The sequence below is a fragment of the Phaenicophaeus curvirostris genome, chromosome 4 (genome assembly GCF_032191515.1).
Source record: "Phaenicophaeus curvirostris isolate KB17595 chromosome 4, BPBGC_Pcur_1.0, whole genome shotgun sequence".
NCBI classification, from domain to species: Eukaryota; Metazoa; Chordata; class Aves; order Cuculiformes; family Cuculidae; genus Phaenicophaeus; species Phaenicophaeus curvirostris.
Window position 1 is genome coordinate 15,233,011 of NC_091395.1, and position 16,738 is coordinate 15,249,748.

Sequence of the window (16,738 nt, forward strand, 5' to 3'; positions counted from 1 at the left end):
CTTGCTCCCACATCTATCCCTAACCTTCTGATCTGCCCAGGAGATGTACTTCCCAGGAGAATCTTTTAATAGCAAAAATAATATTAATTAATTTCATGCTTAAAGAGTTGAGAATTAAATCCGAATGTTAAAGGAAATTAATGTCGCTTCCAACTAAGAAACAGTAACACACCTTGTAAAAAAACCCAAAACAACAAACTAATAAGGTGGCAAAATCCTACAGGACAAAGCCTCTTGCCATATGAAAACCACATTTTCAACTGCTTAGAAAAGAAAATGTCTGCAGTTCCATGAAACCTTGGAGCTCTCTGTGGTATTTCCATCATCATTGCTCTTGTCCTAAAAGCCTTGACATGCCTTACTGCTGGTGCCACCACACGCTCAAAGGCAATAGGGCACAGTCTGGACCTTCTTATGCTGAGAAGTGAAAAATCAATTGAATCCCCAGCAGATGGAATCACTAGTGCAGAAAGTGACTAATCACTAACAGTTATTCTGTGATACCAAAGTCCTGAAAGAGGATACTGCGAACACATACATGACAAGAAAAAAAAAAAAGGGTGATTGAATTTATAATAACTCTCTAGATAGTATTGTTATTTTGGGGCTCATTCCTTCTACAGAGATTCTACTCTTCACTGGTAAATTAAGAATTTCTATCCAAATATTTTCTATTCACTGATAACACACAGATATATGATATGAAATGGTGTGATACACACTGGTATATGACCTTATCGCATCATGATAGAAACATACAGAACATTTTTATTCCTTTACCATTATGCATTAAAAATAGACAAGACTGACAACAGAGTCTCTATATACTGTAACAGGAAATATGATTTTTATTTCTATTCTAAACTTGTGTGATTCTAGGTTCTATATAATTATTTCACTAAAGAATGTCTAATCATTACATTTTGCACATAGTACCTATAATATAAAATTTTGACCTGGGCATGGGCAAATCCAGCCTGACTCCTTTTCATACACATTTTTTTTCCTCCTTTTTTTTTTTTCTGACATTCTATAGTTTCTTCTGATTTTATCAGCATCTTCTCACCTCTCTCTCCAATTCTTTGTTTCTCTCTTTCACTTCACATATTGCCTTATATATCTGTGCTAACATCCAGCTGAGCTGAAGGGAGGATTTTTTTTTTGTATACTCTCTGTTTGTGTCAGTCCTATTATAATGTACTCAGGATGATATATTATGCTTGAAAGCTGTTAGTATAAATATAAAGAAGCCATATTATCTATTCCCAAAAGAATGTTAATCATAACCCTTTAATCATAATGATGATCGTATACATATTTGGAAAAAAACACATTGTGTGGTTGAGGACAGGAATAGATGTCAGAAGATACATGTTCTTTTCTTTACTTTTCCACATACAGTCTTGTGCTTGCAAGGAAACTACCTGAATTTGGATTTTATTTTAGTTTATCTGTCAATAAATACATGAATAATACAGGCCTCCTTAGTTGGGCAGTGCTTGATTCAGCTGATGTTTATAAAGGCTTTGAAAATATCGACTATGCCAGGTTAAAGAGGTGAAAATTATCATTGACTGTCAATTATGTTTTACAGAAAACACTGAAACTGAACACCCAAACTAGTAAATTGATAAAAGAAAAAAAAAAAGAGAGAAAAGAGAAGAAGGAGGCAGAAGATTAAGGACTAGTTTGAAACAGAATATTTTGGAGCCAGAGTGTGATCCAAGGCAACAAACTTCTGTATGAAATCTTCATAATCTGCACAGCTACTGCTCAGCTGAAATGTAAATCTGCAGTATGCACACACACAGACTGGTCAAAATGAAACTTTCCAGTTTTAAATTCTCCAGCTTTCTGTATAAACTCTGTGCTGTAGCTATGCTGATGCTAATGGTATGAGGTCAATTAACTTTGATCTGTAATGACAAGAGCACTAGCTCCCTAATTTAGTGGAAAAAATAAACTTTCAGCAACCTTGAACACTCAGTATGTGCCACTATCTGTGCTTCCTATCAGACTTATAATTGAGCACACTCTAGCGGTCTCTAGCACTCTAAGAAAACTGTGCAAACAAAAGTACAGTCACACAGAACAAATGGGTTCATACATTTAACTGTGCAATATGACACAATGGTTCAGCTGTGGACAAGTCACCCACGGTCTTCCAGCAGCTTGATAATCTCTGGTTTAAAGACTGATGAAGTTTGATATTTGCAGTTTCCCCTTTCTTTAGCTTGCTTCTCAATGAGATTATAGAATGCTTTATATAAACTGTCTAGGGCAATTCAGGGAAAAATAATGCACATCACTAGATTAACTGGTGTGAGATCATAATTTATCTCTAATGGCCTTTCTTTGACAACAAAAAAAAACAAAAGAAAATTAAAGCTGATAGGGCTGTTCTAGTAATGTCAAAAGTTGGCATTCTTTATCAGTCTTTAACTTAAAAGCAGTCCTTGCCAGGATAATGATAAAGGCATCACAGAAATTTTGCTTTTCATCTGTTTGACATATAAATCAATGATCCAAGAAACAAATCATTATGTATGTATTTTTTTTAAAGTGAATTTAAAACAAGTCTGCTTGTCTACGTGCTATATTCATCTTTGACAGAGTCAGTTATACCATTTCCTCGAGCACTAACACACGGTCGAAACTGCTCCCTCCTCCCAGTTATAACACTGACCCCATTTAGAGAGCACATCACAAATAGAGGCACTGAAATCAGTAGCCTTTTCCAGGGTGTGAGCTGACATAATGGGCGGCTTTGCTTTCTCTTGGGAGCAAGCACTCTCTTTATCACTAGGACAAATGACCTGTAGGAGAGGTATCCAGGGCTAGACACTCTGTTTCCTTATAAATGCCAGATCAGATCATAACACATTACTGTGACTCGCTGTGTTAATGAACAAGCACTTCAATTTGCAGGGAGAGCACGAAGATCAGACTGAAGCCAAGCTCCATGTATGTCAGAGTACACTTTCTAAGCAGGAACACAACTTTTAAAACTTTGTTTTCCCTTTTAGCATATAGTTTTGAAAATCAGATTTACAAACAGGCCAAACCACTTACGTTATCAATAAGCGAGGCTTACCTTAAAGCAGTTGCAGTCTGTCAGAAACAGTATAAATTATGTGGTTTTCCACATCAGGGAAGGGTGGTTTTCAGCTCTCAAGGGGGCTCCTTCACTTTGGATTTCTTTTTTCTTGCTTTTCTCTCCTTTCTCAGAAGTACAAAGCTCCACCTCATGCCTCTATACTCCGGAGAGTGAAGGAGGATGGCTGAGCCTAAAAAATAAACCAAATTATTTGTCAGTCTTGAATGAATAAGAAAAAATAGAAGTAGTCCATATTTTGAAGGAAGAAAAAAATACCCTACTATAGGATCAATTAAAGGTCAATTAAGAAAGAGAAGGAGTAGAGAAGTAAAATAAAGATTAGGCAACAGAATATGGGACAGACAGAAAAGAAGATGGAATCAAAGCAAAGGATTAGAAATAACAAAAAGAGAAGAGTAATATGATAATAAAAAAGAAGTACTAGAAATAAAAATATTTACTTTTCCTTTGATGCATCTGTTAAGAATAAAAGAAGTCTGAGAAAATAAGGATAATGTTAAATATCAACAGTGAATAGAAAAGCTTCCCAAAATACAAAAATGAAGAAACTTAGGAAATTAGAAAGAAAATACATGCAAAGGGAAGGAAAAATATAAAAACATAACATAAGGACATAGGCCTTCACATTGGTTACCAGTTCAGCCACTCTGTAACTGTAGACAGCTATATTATAGGAGCCTATTTCAGAATTGCCCACCAGGTATTTAGTTCACATCAGCCTATGAAACACTTAACAGAGCGCTGAAGTAAGCAAAATGCTTACTATGTCAGAGGTAGAGAGCAAAGGAGAACATGGTATCTTGGGTCCCCAAAAGGGATGTTTTAGGTTAATATCCTCAGAAAATATATCTGAAACTGTACCCCCATACTCTACGGGAGCTAGGAAACTGTTTATTACTCCTCGCTTTTCTGGCACCCTGACTTTCCATGCAAAGCAAACAAAATACATGAAACCAGAGGGTAACAGACTTCAATCCAAGCTGCTTTGTTAACACAACTCAGGATGCATCATTCTTCTCAAGGAATGTATTCATGAGCTTGTATGCATTCCTCAATGTAGGTTCGAATACATCCTTGGATGTTGGAAAAAAATGTATTGCTAAATTAGGAGCATAAATGTAACGGCATTCATTTCCCTTCATGTCAGATGGACTATATTTACTTCCAAGTCTGATAAATCTGTGAGAAAAGGTCTTGATTTTTTAAACTCTCACTCCTAGACTGTTTTCAGAAACTCGTGAACTGAACAGTTCCAAAAAAACAGCATTTGAACTTAAGTACCTATTATAACAATGAGCTGCTAGGGCAATTGCTAGGGCAATACAGATAATCTGTCATCTTCCTCTGCCAAGGGAATTAGCCTCCTGCTTACTGTGCTTTCATCTGTGTTACTCCTCTAAACTAAATTAATCAAAATCATGCTATAATCTTCCATTACTTGGAAATCCTTCCTGTTTTTTCCATCTTAGGTGATTTCTTAGTGGAGCCCACTTTCTTTTCTGTGGAAGTGGTGCAAATGATAGTGGATGGAGAAAGAGAACTGATTTGGCCAAGCTGGTTATAGTCAGTACATTTTAGCTGGCTAAGTCTTAGATTTCCCAGCACTGAAATTAAGAATCAAAATAGGAATTTTGCAGACATTAGTTTTTTTAAACAGTAACTTAAACAAAACCACTTATTTAGGTTTAGAAGTTCATGATAATGTTTTCTCCATGCACATTGCATTATGTTAAAGATAAAGCAAGACCAAGCTCTAAAAAGATATTTCTATCTGATTTAAATAGCTTTTTAAAGAAAGTCTCACAAAAGCATTTAAAAATTATATAGAATGCTACCAGATAACAAATTATCAAAGCCTTGTGGTTTAGTCTTGGTTTTGTTGTGAAGACAATAGAGAGTTGTGCTTGCTTTCTTTTTTTTCCTGTTGTCTTCATACAATTACATGAAAATTCCTCTTAATCATATTTACATGGAAAAAAAAGTTGCCCTCCATTTTTAGAAAGCTGGATTACCCTTTCTATGAAGCTATTGAAAAACCACATTTGCAGGAAGGTTTGGAGACAGCAAATGAGAAAGGGAATCAAAGCTAAAGTGAATTTAATACAAGAAGAGATAATATTTGAAATTATTATTTCTGCTTTATCATTTATGTTTACTTGCAAATGAATGTTCCTTTCTTTTCTGATGCTTAACAGGGTACGCATGTTAGAAGTCAGTTTGTGTCTTTCAGAGAAAGATGGTAGCATTTACATGTCTGTATGTCTATGTCAGAAGACTTAGAAATATGAGATTTATATATAGACGTTCTCAGACACGTACTCTGCATATATGTATGTATATATGGGCTTCTCAGTCCCAAAACCAAAACTGGGGTATAGGCAAAAATATGTTTCCCTTTTCTACACGATACCAACCACATGTCTGAGTTCAAGCAACACAAATGCTCTTTCCTGGAGTTGGCAGGAAATAGATTCAGTAAAATCATCTGGAGGGTACAGAATACAGATGAGGCTTTGTTAATTTTATATTTGATATGACTGTCATCTTAGAGAAAATGCATGAGCATAAACTCAATGGATAGTAGGTTGCCTTTATTAGCTTTTTCCCAAGTAACCCTCTGACACCTGTTTCTGATGAATCAGAAGCACCTTCAAATACATTAAAAAGTGAGAAAAAAGCAGACAGGTCAGAGGAAGAGAAAGATTGATAAGTTGCATCCTTCATCCCTAAGAAAAGAAAAAACAGCTCTGTACTTAATCTAACCCTTGACAAATTAACAGATTTTGTTCAATTTTGCAGGTCTTTGTTTCAGTCTAAATTGCTACTGAAGCTATTGTGCTTTCCTTGATACTTCTATATAAAGGCTATTACCATTAACCATCTTACGCTGATATGATTTGATTTAACATAATTTCTGTCAATTATATTGGTAATAATATTGTGCAAGAACTTTTATCTAAATTATTACTTTTTTTCAAAGAAAATATTAATACAAGTGCTTTATTTGAACTTGAGAAACATTCATGTTGATAGCGTTTACCAGAAATACAAAAACTAGCTAAATAACAAAATACAGAAGTTAAAATAAGATTTTTTTCCAAGACTAAAAATTGTTTGCTAAGCTTGTTATTTAGATATTTGAAACATCTGTTTCAGTTGTGCCAGTCTTTTTTTTAAAAAGCCTTGACTTCGTGGAAGGGATATTTATGCAGGGTAGCTGTGATAAATCAGTGCTGGAATTTCTAATCCTATGGATGATTTGCTGATGCAAACTGAGTACAAATGGATTTCAATCATATTTTTTTCTCCTGGTTCTCTGTATATTTGATAACATGCAAAATGTCATACTAGAGATTTGCACATGCAAGGCTGTTCATACACAGACACACACGTTTCTGAGAGAGTCATATCAGAAAATTAGACTTTCAAAGTTTCCTTTTCAGTTGTAACAGCGTGTCCTGCATTACATAGGCTGGAGACTCATAATACTCAGCTGTATCTAAAAAAGACAGTTCCTCAACTAATGACACTATATATCTTTTGTTCACTCTACAATATGATATAAAGGTGATCCTTTGAATTAAACATACCTAAAGCAGCAGTGATAGCAGCTAAGCTGAGTTAGGCTAAGTATCCACATGAACCTATGGAAATGCACGTTTCATAGCTGTGGACAAAGATAATGGCATGCAAGGAACTGCTATTCCAGAAAATGATGTAGCCTTTCATCCTTAATAACCAAATAAAAATGGGAAGTCAGTACTTGGGAGCTACTCTAGCAAGCAGATCTCCGGGAAACAAGGTTCCCCACAGACTGTTCCCTTGATCTTAAAGCTTAACGTGAAACATTTATATGCACGTAGCACCTGGCCAGAAGACGTGGGAAGGCACTTTTATCACACTGGCTGTATTTCTTTCTTAAATAATAGATTTCCTCTTATTTTCCCCCCTCTCCTGGAAATGGAATACATGCTCAATAATATTTCTGTACTTTTTTTTTTTAACAGTTTAAGCACAACCAGACAATGTTAAAAACCTCAGCGTCATACAATCATAAAACACATTGATACCCCTTAAACTGCCTGGTGATGAACTGCATCCTAGTTTTTGCAAGCAAAAACATGGAGTCAAAATAAGTTAAGCACAATTTGGATGAAGAATTATTTTTTTTTTAGATAAAATGTGTTAAGGCTAATTGAATGCTTATCTTCCACTCACACTTCTTTGACATCCAGGCACATAGGTAAATGATACACAGACTAACTAGGTTCAACTGATACCACATAAGTTGGTTGAATTATGTACAGTATTTTCCCAAAAGCATTCCACAGGAGGGAAGAACAACAGTACGTGAACCTTAAATCACTGCTCCAAACTATTGCTAACTTCACAATGGTTGACTCGTGTCTTAAGCAGGAGTTAGTGTAACAAATATATCATATGTACGTAAACGTGTACACGCTGCAGCTATATCTTTGTATTCTTCAAATCATTCTGGGTTTATCTACGTTCTTAATGTGCCATGCAGTTGTATATGCAAACCTCCATGATTACAGCATAAATGCAACCTCTATGTATATTTTTCCACTGAAGCAAATAGGAAAACATAGTTTTCTTAACAAATAATACATCCCCAAATATTTTATCTTCTAACACCAGCATATGTTGAGTGCACGGGCTAAGAAAAAATAACACAACCCCCCACCCCCTTTTTTTTTTTGTGCAAAACAATTCTTCATGTCTTTCTCAAACAAAAAAGCTTTGATTTTATTTCAGCTTTGCAAATAAGTCCTGCATTTCAGCTGAGAGCATACTACGGAAAAAAAAAAAAATTTAGCCAAAACTAGATTACTGAAAACTACCAGTTGGAGTATTTGTATCCTGACTGTGGCTCCCATGCTCCTGTGATACATTTTAAGAGAGTTTTTTCTGTGGTTTACATGAAAAAGAACACACATTTTAAGAGAAACTGTAAAAGAAATTTTTACCCTGGTTACATATATGGTCTGGGGTATGCAGAAGCTGAACACCAAATTCTAACCTTAAACCACCTCTCACTAACTACAGCTAAATTTTGTCCCTTTTTCAGGATTCCCAGAGATCTGAGAAACAAATGTTAAAAAGATCACAAGTACAGAGAGGAAAAACAGCTGTGGAGACTGCATACAGCCTAGGTAGTAACAAATGCTATTCAGTCCAGACAAAGCAAATGAGGAAATACTGGAAAATTTCACGGCCATTTTTCTGCTTCTGACTACATCAGAAATCTTTGCTGTAAAGTGTAAATTAGACTTGCTTCACATAAGACTAGGATTTGCAGTAAGAAAAAAACCAGCAGCTCTCTTCCTCTCCAACAAAACCAGAAGGTGAAATATCTAAAAGCATTTGGGGATAGCACTATTATAACAGCACTCATCTCTCCATCTGATTTTCCTAGATTTCCATATGTGTAGAAGAACAGCAAATACTCCTCTTTTCTGTCTTCCCTCGTGTAAGGGTGTATTGTTACCAGTTAACATTTTGGAACCCAAGGCATGGGAAATTCTCCACACGAGCCAGTGGAAAATCAGTAGTCCTCCTCCCTGTGCTCTCTCTGATGATTTAAAAGTCTTTAAGAACTCTCACTGGTTTCTCTCCACCGCTCAGGGAAGAAACCTCAGAAAAATCAGCAGAAGTGAAGCCACTAGTTTTCAGTTCAACAGTTTTGAATTTGGGCAGGTTAAGCTACCGATATAAGTTTAGTGATAGTGAGCAAGTCATTGTGACTGTAGGTACTGGGGCACTTGGTGAAATGCTGCTGCATTCCTTATGCTGATATACGGTAGGTGCTTTGGAATGAGATTAAATAAAAAGCTTAAGCATAATAAGCGGGAAACCCACTGTATTTTTGGCAAATAAATGGAAGTCAGCATGGCCCCAGCGCAGAGAGCTATAGCATAGCAACTGAGCATTCTTCTAGGACACAGGTCTCAATTCCTTCAGAAAGACTAAATCCCAGCTTTCCCGGGCAAGTGTAGCAGGCACTGAGCAGAAAGAAGCATTTCTTCCTTCTCCCGTGCACTTTGCAGAGCCTGCTCTAAGCACAACAGAAAGCAGAGCACAGAAGCTGAGACAGGCAGGGAAATCCCAACTTTATGAATGGTGAGAACCCTTAAAGATGCATTTATGTAGGCACACATAGAAATCAGCTAAGTCCAGTGTCCAGCTGAACAGGGACTTGTGAAGATTTAAAATCTGGACACAGGCAGTCCAAAAGGCAAGCACCAAAGTGAACCGTAGGTCCCTGATGTGAGTTTACACCTAAAGCATCACTGCTAAATTTTGCTTGCCAAATGCACTTATAAGTCCATCCTCTTTACAGTGAATAGTTGCTTAGCAGGAGGTTATTCCACACTGTCATTAAGCATGTAGAGAAAGAACTGCAAAGTCCTGCTCCAGCACTTTTACAGTTGGTCCAAAGGTTGCATCTTGGTCCTTCCAAGGGGAGACAGATTGCTTTGTAGCAGTATTACTTTCTCAAAAGCAACTAAAGAGGATCTGGCAATGGTGTGCAGACCCTGCACCAACAGACTGTTAACTACCAGAGACTGTAAAAGAAAGTCCAGGCTTGTGGCCAAGTCATTTGTTTGGTGCTCAGCCTAAGTCTTGGTACTAACTCAACTTTCTCTGTGACCCTGGGCGAGTTGCCTATCTGTTTCTCAGTTATCCAGCTATAAAGCAGGAATTCAGAGTACCTCCATGTTTCCTCACCATCTGCCAGGTCTGCTTTCATTGTAAACATTGGGCAGAAAATGTCTTCTATTATTCATAGTCTAAGGCCAGACGGGACCAGAACACCTTCTCGTCTGACCTCCTGCATACCAGAGGCTGTTATGTGTATATACAATACACAGTGGGGAGCTGATCACAAGTGGGGTCTCTAGGTGCTCTTTCAAAAGAAAAGAAATAATAATATTAACTCAAACACAGCCATCACCTTCCTCTAAGCATCCAGAGCGCTAGGCCTATTTAGAACTTTGAAGTAATTTTTGTTATTTTTATAAAGCTAGCAGACTTCTGTGTGTTTCTTCCTTATTGGAAAGTTGTTTCAGACGACAATTTTAAAAAATGGAAAGTACTGAAAGAGTTCATAAGCATTAGGATATTTCAAAGACTAAATACTTGAACATCCCAGCTCCTAAACTGCTAACAGTGTATGCTAACACACTTAGAATTTTTTTCTTAATTAAATATGATACAGCTTTAAGGGAAAGAAAATTCTGAAAATCAGACTGTCTAGGCATGATGCATAAACCCATATAAATCAGACCTCCTTAGGTTAACTTACTGCACTCAATGTTTAATTATTATAAGGCTTTTCCAAGTAAAATACCCTGTTCTCAGTGCTGACACGAGTCAACAAACAGTGAGCAACTCAAGTATAACCAAATCACAATCTTTAACTTTCATGCAGGTGATGTCCTCAGTGGCATTATTTCCTTTCTGTAGGTTTATAGTGGAGTATTTAAATGGCACTCAACTCTAGGAAAGGATCGAATAAAATTAAGCTTAACGAGAATTAAATTTACTCCTAATTTCCATTGGTATAAAAAAAGACAATGGCACATCGACTGAAAGTAGTTTTACAATTTTCATATTTTGAATCTTGACGGACCAGAAGAAAATAGTGCAAAAGAAAATACTGCTGTGATAGAAGGTGTCAAATACATACTATAACATCACCTGTTTATTCCATTTATAATGGAATTACACACTATCATCATGTCAGCTCTCAGAAAAACTCCATCCTATCGACAAAGGCAGTAATTCACACACAAGTAATTTCTCATATAAGTTTATGTGCATGTGTTGGGGTTTTTTTCCCTAAGGCTTTCCAATCTTTGTTTAAGGAGATATGATCATCTTGGTGCCAAAATTCAATTTATCATTATATATTAAGAAAGTGAAATACAAAGGCTTGCAGCACTTAAGAGTTCAAACAAGATGATTTGATCATCCCCCCCTGGACTTTAACCCTATGATTTTGTGACACTTAGCACTGAAGTGAATGATTTGGAAGACAAGCTGACCGCTTCTCTCTCCTTACGATACAATCAAGCTACTGTATCTATAAAGTTCGAAACAAAATATAAGACACCCCTCAACTGCACTCCCTTCTCATTCAACAGCTACATGGGTATCTGCTCTGAGAACATCTTTAAGGGAAGAGTACACTGAAAAGAAAGGAGGTAAAGTTCATCTGATCTGAAGATAAAAACCACCTAACTTAAATATAAGCAGAACAATAGCTTGGTTTGCAGGGAGGTTACATTCATGAAAATACACTATGGTTAAGGGCTCCAAGACTTAGAAAGTATCCTATTATGCAGGATGGGATGAGGGAAACTGGTACTGGAAGTGTAGGAAATGAAAACTGCAAACAGAGAAAATGAAACCTGCAAGCAGAGAGACAGTGTGATACTCCCTGGGGTAAAAGCCTGACATCAGGAGTAACCAGAAGGTAACAGAAAACTTGTAGGTTTTGAAGTGATACAAAGCTCCTCTATTCTAAACTGGAGAGTACTGGGCTTAGAAGCCAGTGAAACAGGAAGATCTGAACCAAGAGTGAAGCAGGAAATCTTGAGCACACTGAGATAGCTATGAACAATAAAAGAAAATGAGATGAAGGATTCAACAAAGAATATTGGGACAAAATACAGTGGCAGGGAGGAGGGTGAGATGGAAGATTGAAGCAGGGAAATGAAGAGTAGTCAGACAAGGATGGAAACAGTCTTTGAGGAGCTGGTCACTTGGCCAGGACTTCCTCCCCAGGGTCCTGGATGGTCTTGCAAAAATTTTCAACTCTTAGCAAGAGGTCAGGGAATCCACAGGATGCGCACAGTTTCTTCTGCTTCTGCTTTTCTTCCTTTCTGCTGACAGCCAGTATAAAAGATAACTCTCTGCTACTGCTGTCAATGACACAGCTCAAGCAGTAGATGGTTGTCGGATGCATACAAAGATTGCCGTCTTGCTGATGACCCTTGTGGGTGTTCCTATAATTCCACAAATTCTAGTATGGTGTTTCTAGTTTGCTTTTCTAAAAAGCCAGGGAATTACACGTAACATTAAAATGAATATTGTGAATTTCTTTACTTGCAAGCATCAGATCAGAGTATCAAAATTACAAATGCTTATTCCTTCTTAATGTGCTCTTCTGTGGATACTCCTTGTGATGAGCACTGCTCTGCAGTGATCACAGCTGCATAGTCAAGACTGCAATTGTCTTTATAAGTTTCTCTCATATATTTTTCCACTGTTGGTTGGTTTTTAAATAACACAGAAGATGGGTGCCAAATAAAGGAGATCACTGTAGGAAGAAAGAAAAAGTATATTCCTAGGGTCAAGGCAGTTGAATGCTGCCTGAAGAACAAGACCCTGTCTCTGCCTGTGTATGTAAAAGGAGGCAGGACTTCAAATGGAAACCATAACTAATGCCATGATCGTTAATTCTCTCACTTCCTATATGTCCCATGTGAAACATCTGGCCAAGTTTGCTGAGTACTCACAGTTTCAGCCAAAGCTGAATGTATTATAATGGTTTTCTGAATACCTAATATGGTATAAAAATGCAGAGTGCTTTGAAAAGCATTTTCAAGACACACCACTGTGACCATCGTAATTAACAGCAGTTTGGCAATTTTAAACTTCCTATCACAATACTATGCAGGTTGCCCAGTAAGACTGCTTGATTTTGCATGGATATTCTAAAGTATTACAGAAGTGTCCACAAAGAAATTACTAATTCAGCCATCATCACAGAATACGAATACTGTATCTCATCTTTTTCAGTGAAGATAAAACAAAGCATCGAACGCTGATGAAGCAAAGGCCATCCCAGCTGAAGATGAAAAAACATGCTGACATGGCAAAATTAAGTGGTGTGAGTTTGTAAATATAAGCACCGTGTTTCTACTTTCGTGAAAAAAACCCCAGGATGCACAAGTAATGTTAGATTTATCACATGTGCTATTTTTGAAGCCTTACTGCTTTGTTAATCTATATTTCTGAATGCAATATGTTATAGACAATTTCAACTATTTAGTTTTCAAGAATTTCTAGGGAAGAGACAAACCCTGTAAAAGTTGAATTGAACTGTAACTCATTTTTTACCAGACAAGTTACTTTAGAGTCAGTGGCAGCACAAAGTTCCAACAAAGGTTTGGCCGGACTAAGAAGAAATGAGAGATTAACTTAATTAAGCAATACTGACTAATTTTCTGGCATTGAACTCATGTTACTTCATTCCAGTAAGAACAGAATCATGCAAGTTCATAATTTCACGCATGATCTTCACGCACAGTGAACTCAGCGGAGGACATGAATCTTAGAGGTTTTATCCATAGGCAGGACCATATCCCTCTAGACAAAACTACCTGCAATAGCACTTCTGAGAAGCCCACCGCTTGATGATACCCTGCAAGCACATGTTTTTATTGCACGCGTGTGGCCTTAGCTCCTGGAGTGAGCTTTGAAATACCTTGTTCCCTGAAAACACGGTATGCAAATTGCAGTCCAGTGGCTCCTGAATCGTTAAGGTTGGAAAAAAGCTGTTAAAGTTGGAAAAACTGTTAAGGCTGGAAAAGACCTTCAAGACCATCAGGTCCAACCACTACCACCACATCACCGTGCCTACTAAACCACACTGTGAAGTGCCACGTCCACATGGTTTTTGAACACCTCCAGGGATGGCGACTCACCCAGTTCCCTGGGCAGCCTGTCTCAAAGCTTCACAAGCCTTCCAGCAGAGATATTTTTCCTACTATCCAGTGCAAACCTCCCCTGGTGCGGCCTGAGGTCATTTATTCCCATCCTGTCACTTGGGAGCAGAGACCAGCACCCACCTCGCCACAACCTCCTTTGCAGGCAGTTGTAGGCGGTGATATAAGGTGATATCAGCTCGCTCGTCTCCAGGCTAAGCCCCTCCTGAGAAGACCCCGGAGATTTGCTTTCTCCAGGTTAAACCCATCCTGGTAAGACCCGCTTGGGTTCGCTTTGGGCTGGACGCTCTCGGCAGAAGGGCAACGGCGCCACCTAGCGGGGACACACAGACACACACACACACATATATATACACATATATATGTAGACACACACACACATATACACAGACCCAGATACACACACATATATACATATACACACAGACCTAGATATACACATTTACACGCACACATATACACATGTGTATATATATGCATATATACACATGCATATATATGCATACATACACACATATATATACATGCATATGTGCACACACACTTATAGAAACACACATGCATACATATGCACATATATACACACATATGTATGCACACATATACACACACATATCCATACGCACACATATTCATATACGTACATACACACAATGACACTAATATAAATAGACAGTAAGCTGGGTGGAAGTGTCGATGTGCTGGAGGGTCGGGAGGCTCTGCAAAGGGATCTGAACAGGCTGGACCACTGGGCTGAGTCCGATGGGATGAGGTTTAACAAAGCCAAATGCCGGGTCCTGCACTTGGGGCACAACAACCCTGTGCAGCTACAGACTAAGAGAAGTCTGGCTGGAAAGCTGCCTGGAGGAGAAGGACCTGGGGGTGTTGGTTGACAGCGACTGAACATGAGCCAGCAGTGTGCCCAGGTGGCCAAGAAGGCCAATGGCATCTTGGCTTGGATCAGAAACGGCGTGACCAGCAGGTCCAGGGAGGTTATTCTCCCTCTGTACTCGGCACTGGTGAGACCGCTCCTCGAATCCTGTGTTCAGTTCTGGGCCCCTCACCACAAGAAGGATGTTGAGGCTCTGGAGCGAGTCCAGAGAAGAGCAACAAAGCTAGTGAGGGGGCTGGAGAGCAGGTCTTATGAGGAGCGGCTGAGAGAGCTGGGGTTGTTTAGCCTGGAGAAGAGGAGGCTGAGGGGAGACCTCATTGCTCTCTACAACTACCTGAAAGGAGGTTGTAGAGAGGAGGGTGCTGGCCTCTTCTCCCAAGTGACAGGGGACAGGACAAGAGGGAATGGCCTCAAGCTCCGCCAGGGGAGGTTTAGGCTGGACATTAGGAAAAAATTCTTCACAGAAAGGGTCATTGGGCACTGGCAGAGGCTGCCCAGGGGGGTGGTTGATTCACCTTCCCTGGAGGTGTTTAAGGCACGGGTGGACGAAGTGCTAAGGGACATGCTTTAGTGTTTGATAGGAATGGTTGGACTCGATGATCCGGTGGGTCTCTTCCAACCTGGTTATTCTATGATTCTATATGCATGCACACATATACACACAGACATATACACATACACACATATGCATGCACACACATATGTACACACAGACTCATGTATACACACACATACAAATACATACACGCATATACATATCATAGAATCACTAGGCTGGAAAAGACCCCCAGGATTGAGTCCAACCATTCCTATCAGTCACTAAGCCATGCCCCTCAGCACCTCATCCACCCGTCCTTTAAACACCTCCAGGGAAGGTGCACACACACACATATATACACATGGACCCAGATATACACACACATACATAGACACACAGACTCACATATACGTATACATGCACACATATACACATGCATATATATGCACATATATACACACACATATATATACATGCACACACACATACGTATACACATGCATACATATGCACATATATGCATGCATATATATACACACAGACCCAGATATCCACACACAAATAAACATACACATATAGGTTGGATGCGGCCTTGGGCAGCTTGGTCGAGTGGGAGGTGTCCCTGCCCACGGCAGCAGGGTTGGAACTCGGATGATCTTTAAGGTCCCTTCCAACCCTAACTGTTCTGTGATTCTATGCACATACATATACAAATGCACACAGACCTACATATATACGCATAGACACATACATACATATATGTAAGCATACACACTCATATATAAACATATACATAACCATACACACATGTATATACACATACACACACAGGCACACACACACATACTTTTTTTTTTTCCTCCTCAGATTGGAAAAAATAAGGTAAATCCTTGACACCACAAGATTCCTGTGGCAGATTAAAAAAATAAACAAATAATACTAAAAAATCAATCACTTTTTAATGAAGAGTCTGTGACATATTTTATAGACACACGGGCAACAGATTTCCCCTCCCTCTTTCTGTCTTAGAAAGCTGAACAATTTTTGCTGTTTCTGGAAAGCTTCCTTCAGCCTGATGCTAGCAAAACATGTCATGAAAATGCCAAGGCCAAATGATTAAAATCTAGCAAGTAATAATCAGTTGAAACCAGAGCCTTACCAATGTGAGTGCTGAGCAAACACACAGGCATAACACAGCTGCTTTGAGCACTCCAAATCTTACACAGGCTGCATGAAGAGATAAAATTAAGTATGTAGTGAAGCACTGAAACAGACTGCCCAGGGAAGTGGTGGAGTCACCATTGCTGGAGGTGTTCAAAAAACGTGTAGACACGGCTCTTTGGATCATGATGTAGTAGGCACAGTGATGTTGGGCTGATGCATGGACTCGATCTTACAAGTCTTTTCCAACCGTAATAATTCTACTTTGCAGC

General features: G+C 38.6%; 1 protein-coding gene across 6 annotated transcripts in view; it reads right to left on the minus strand.

Annotated features, from left to right (window-relative positions):
* TTC29 (tetratricopeptide repeat domain 29) overlaps positions 1-16,738 on the minus strand; it is a 288,808-nt gene that overhangs the window by 191,581 nt on the left and 80,489 nt on the right. For 3 of the 6 annotated variants that reach the window (XM_069855337.1, XM_069855338.1, XM_069855333.1), the window contains exon 2: positions 3,095-3,287. The exons of the other annotated variants lie outside the window; for them this stretch is intronic. The gene's annotated coding sequence lies outside the window, so the exon portion shown is untranslated. The remainder of the gene's footprint in view (positions 1-3,094; positions 3,288-16,738) is intronic. 6 annotated transcript variants of the gene reach the window in all.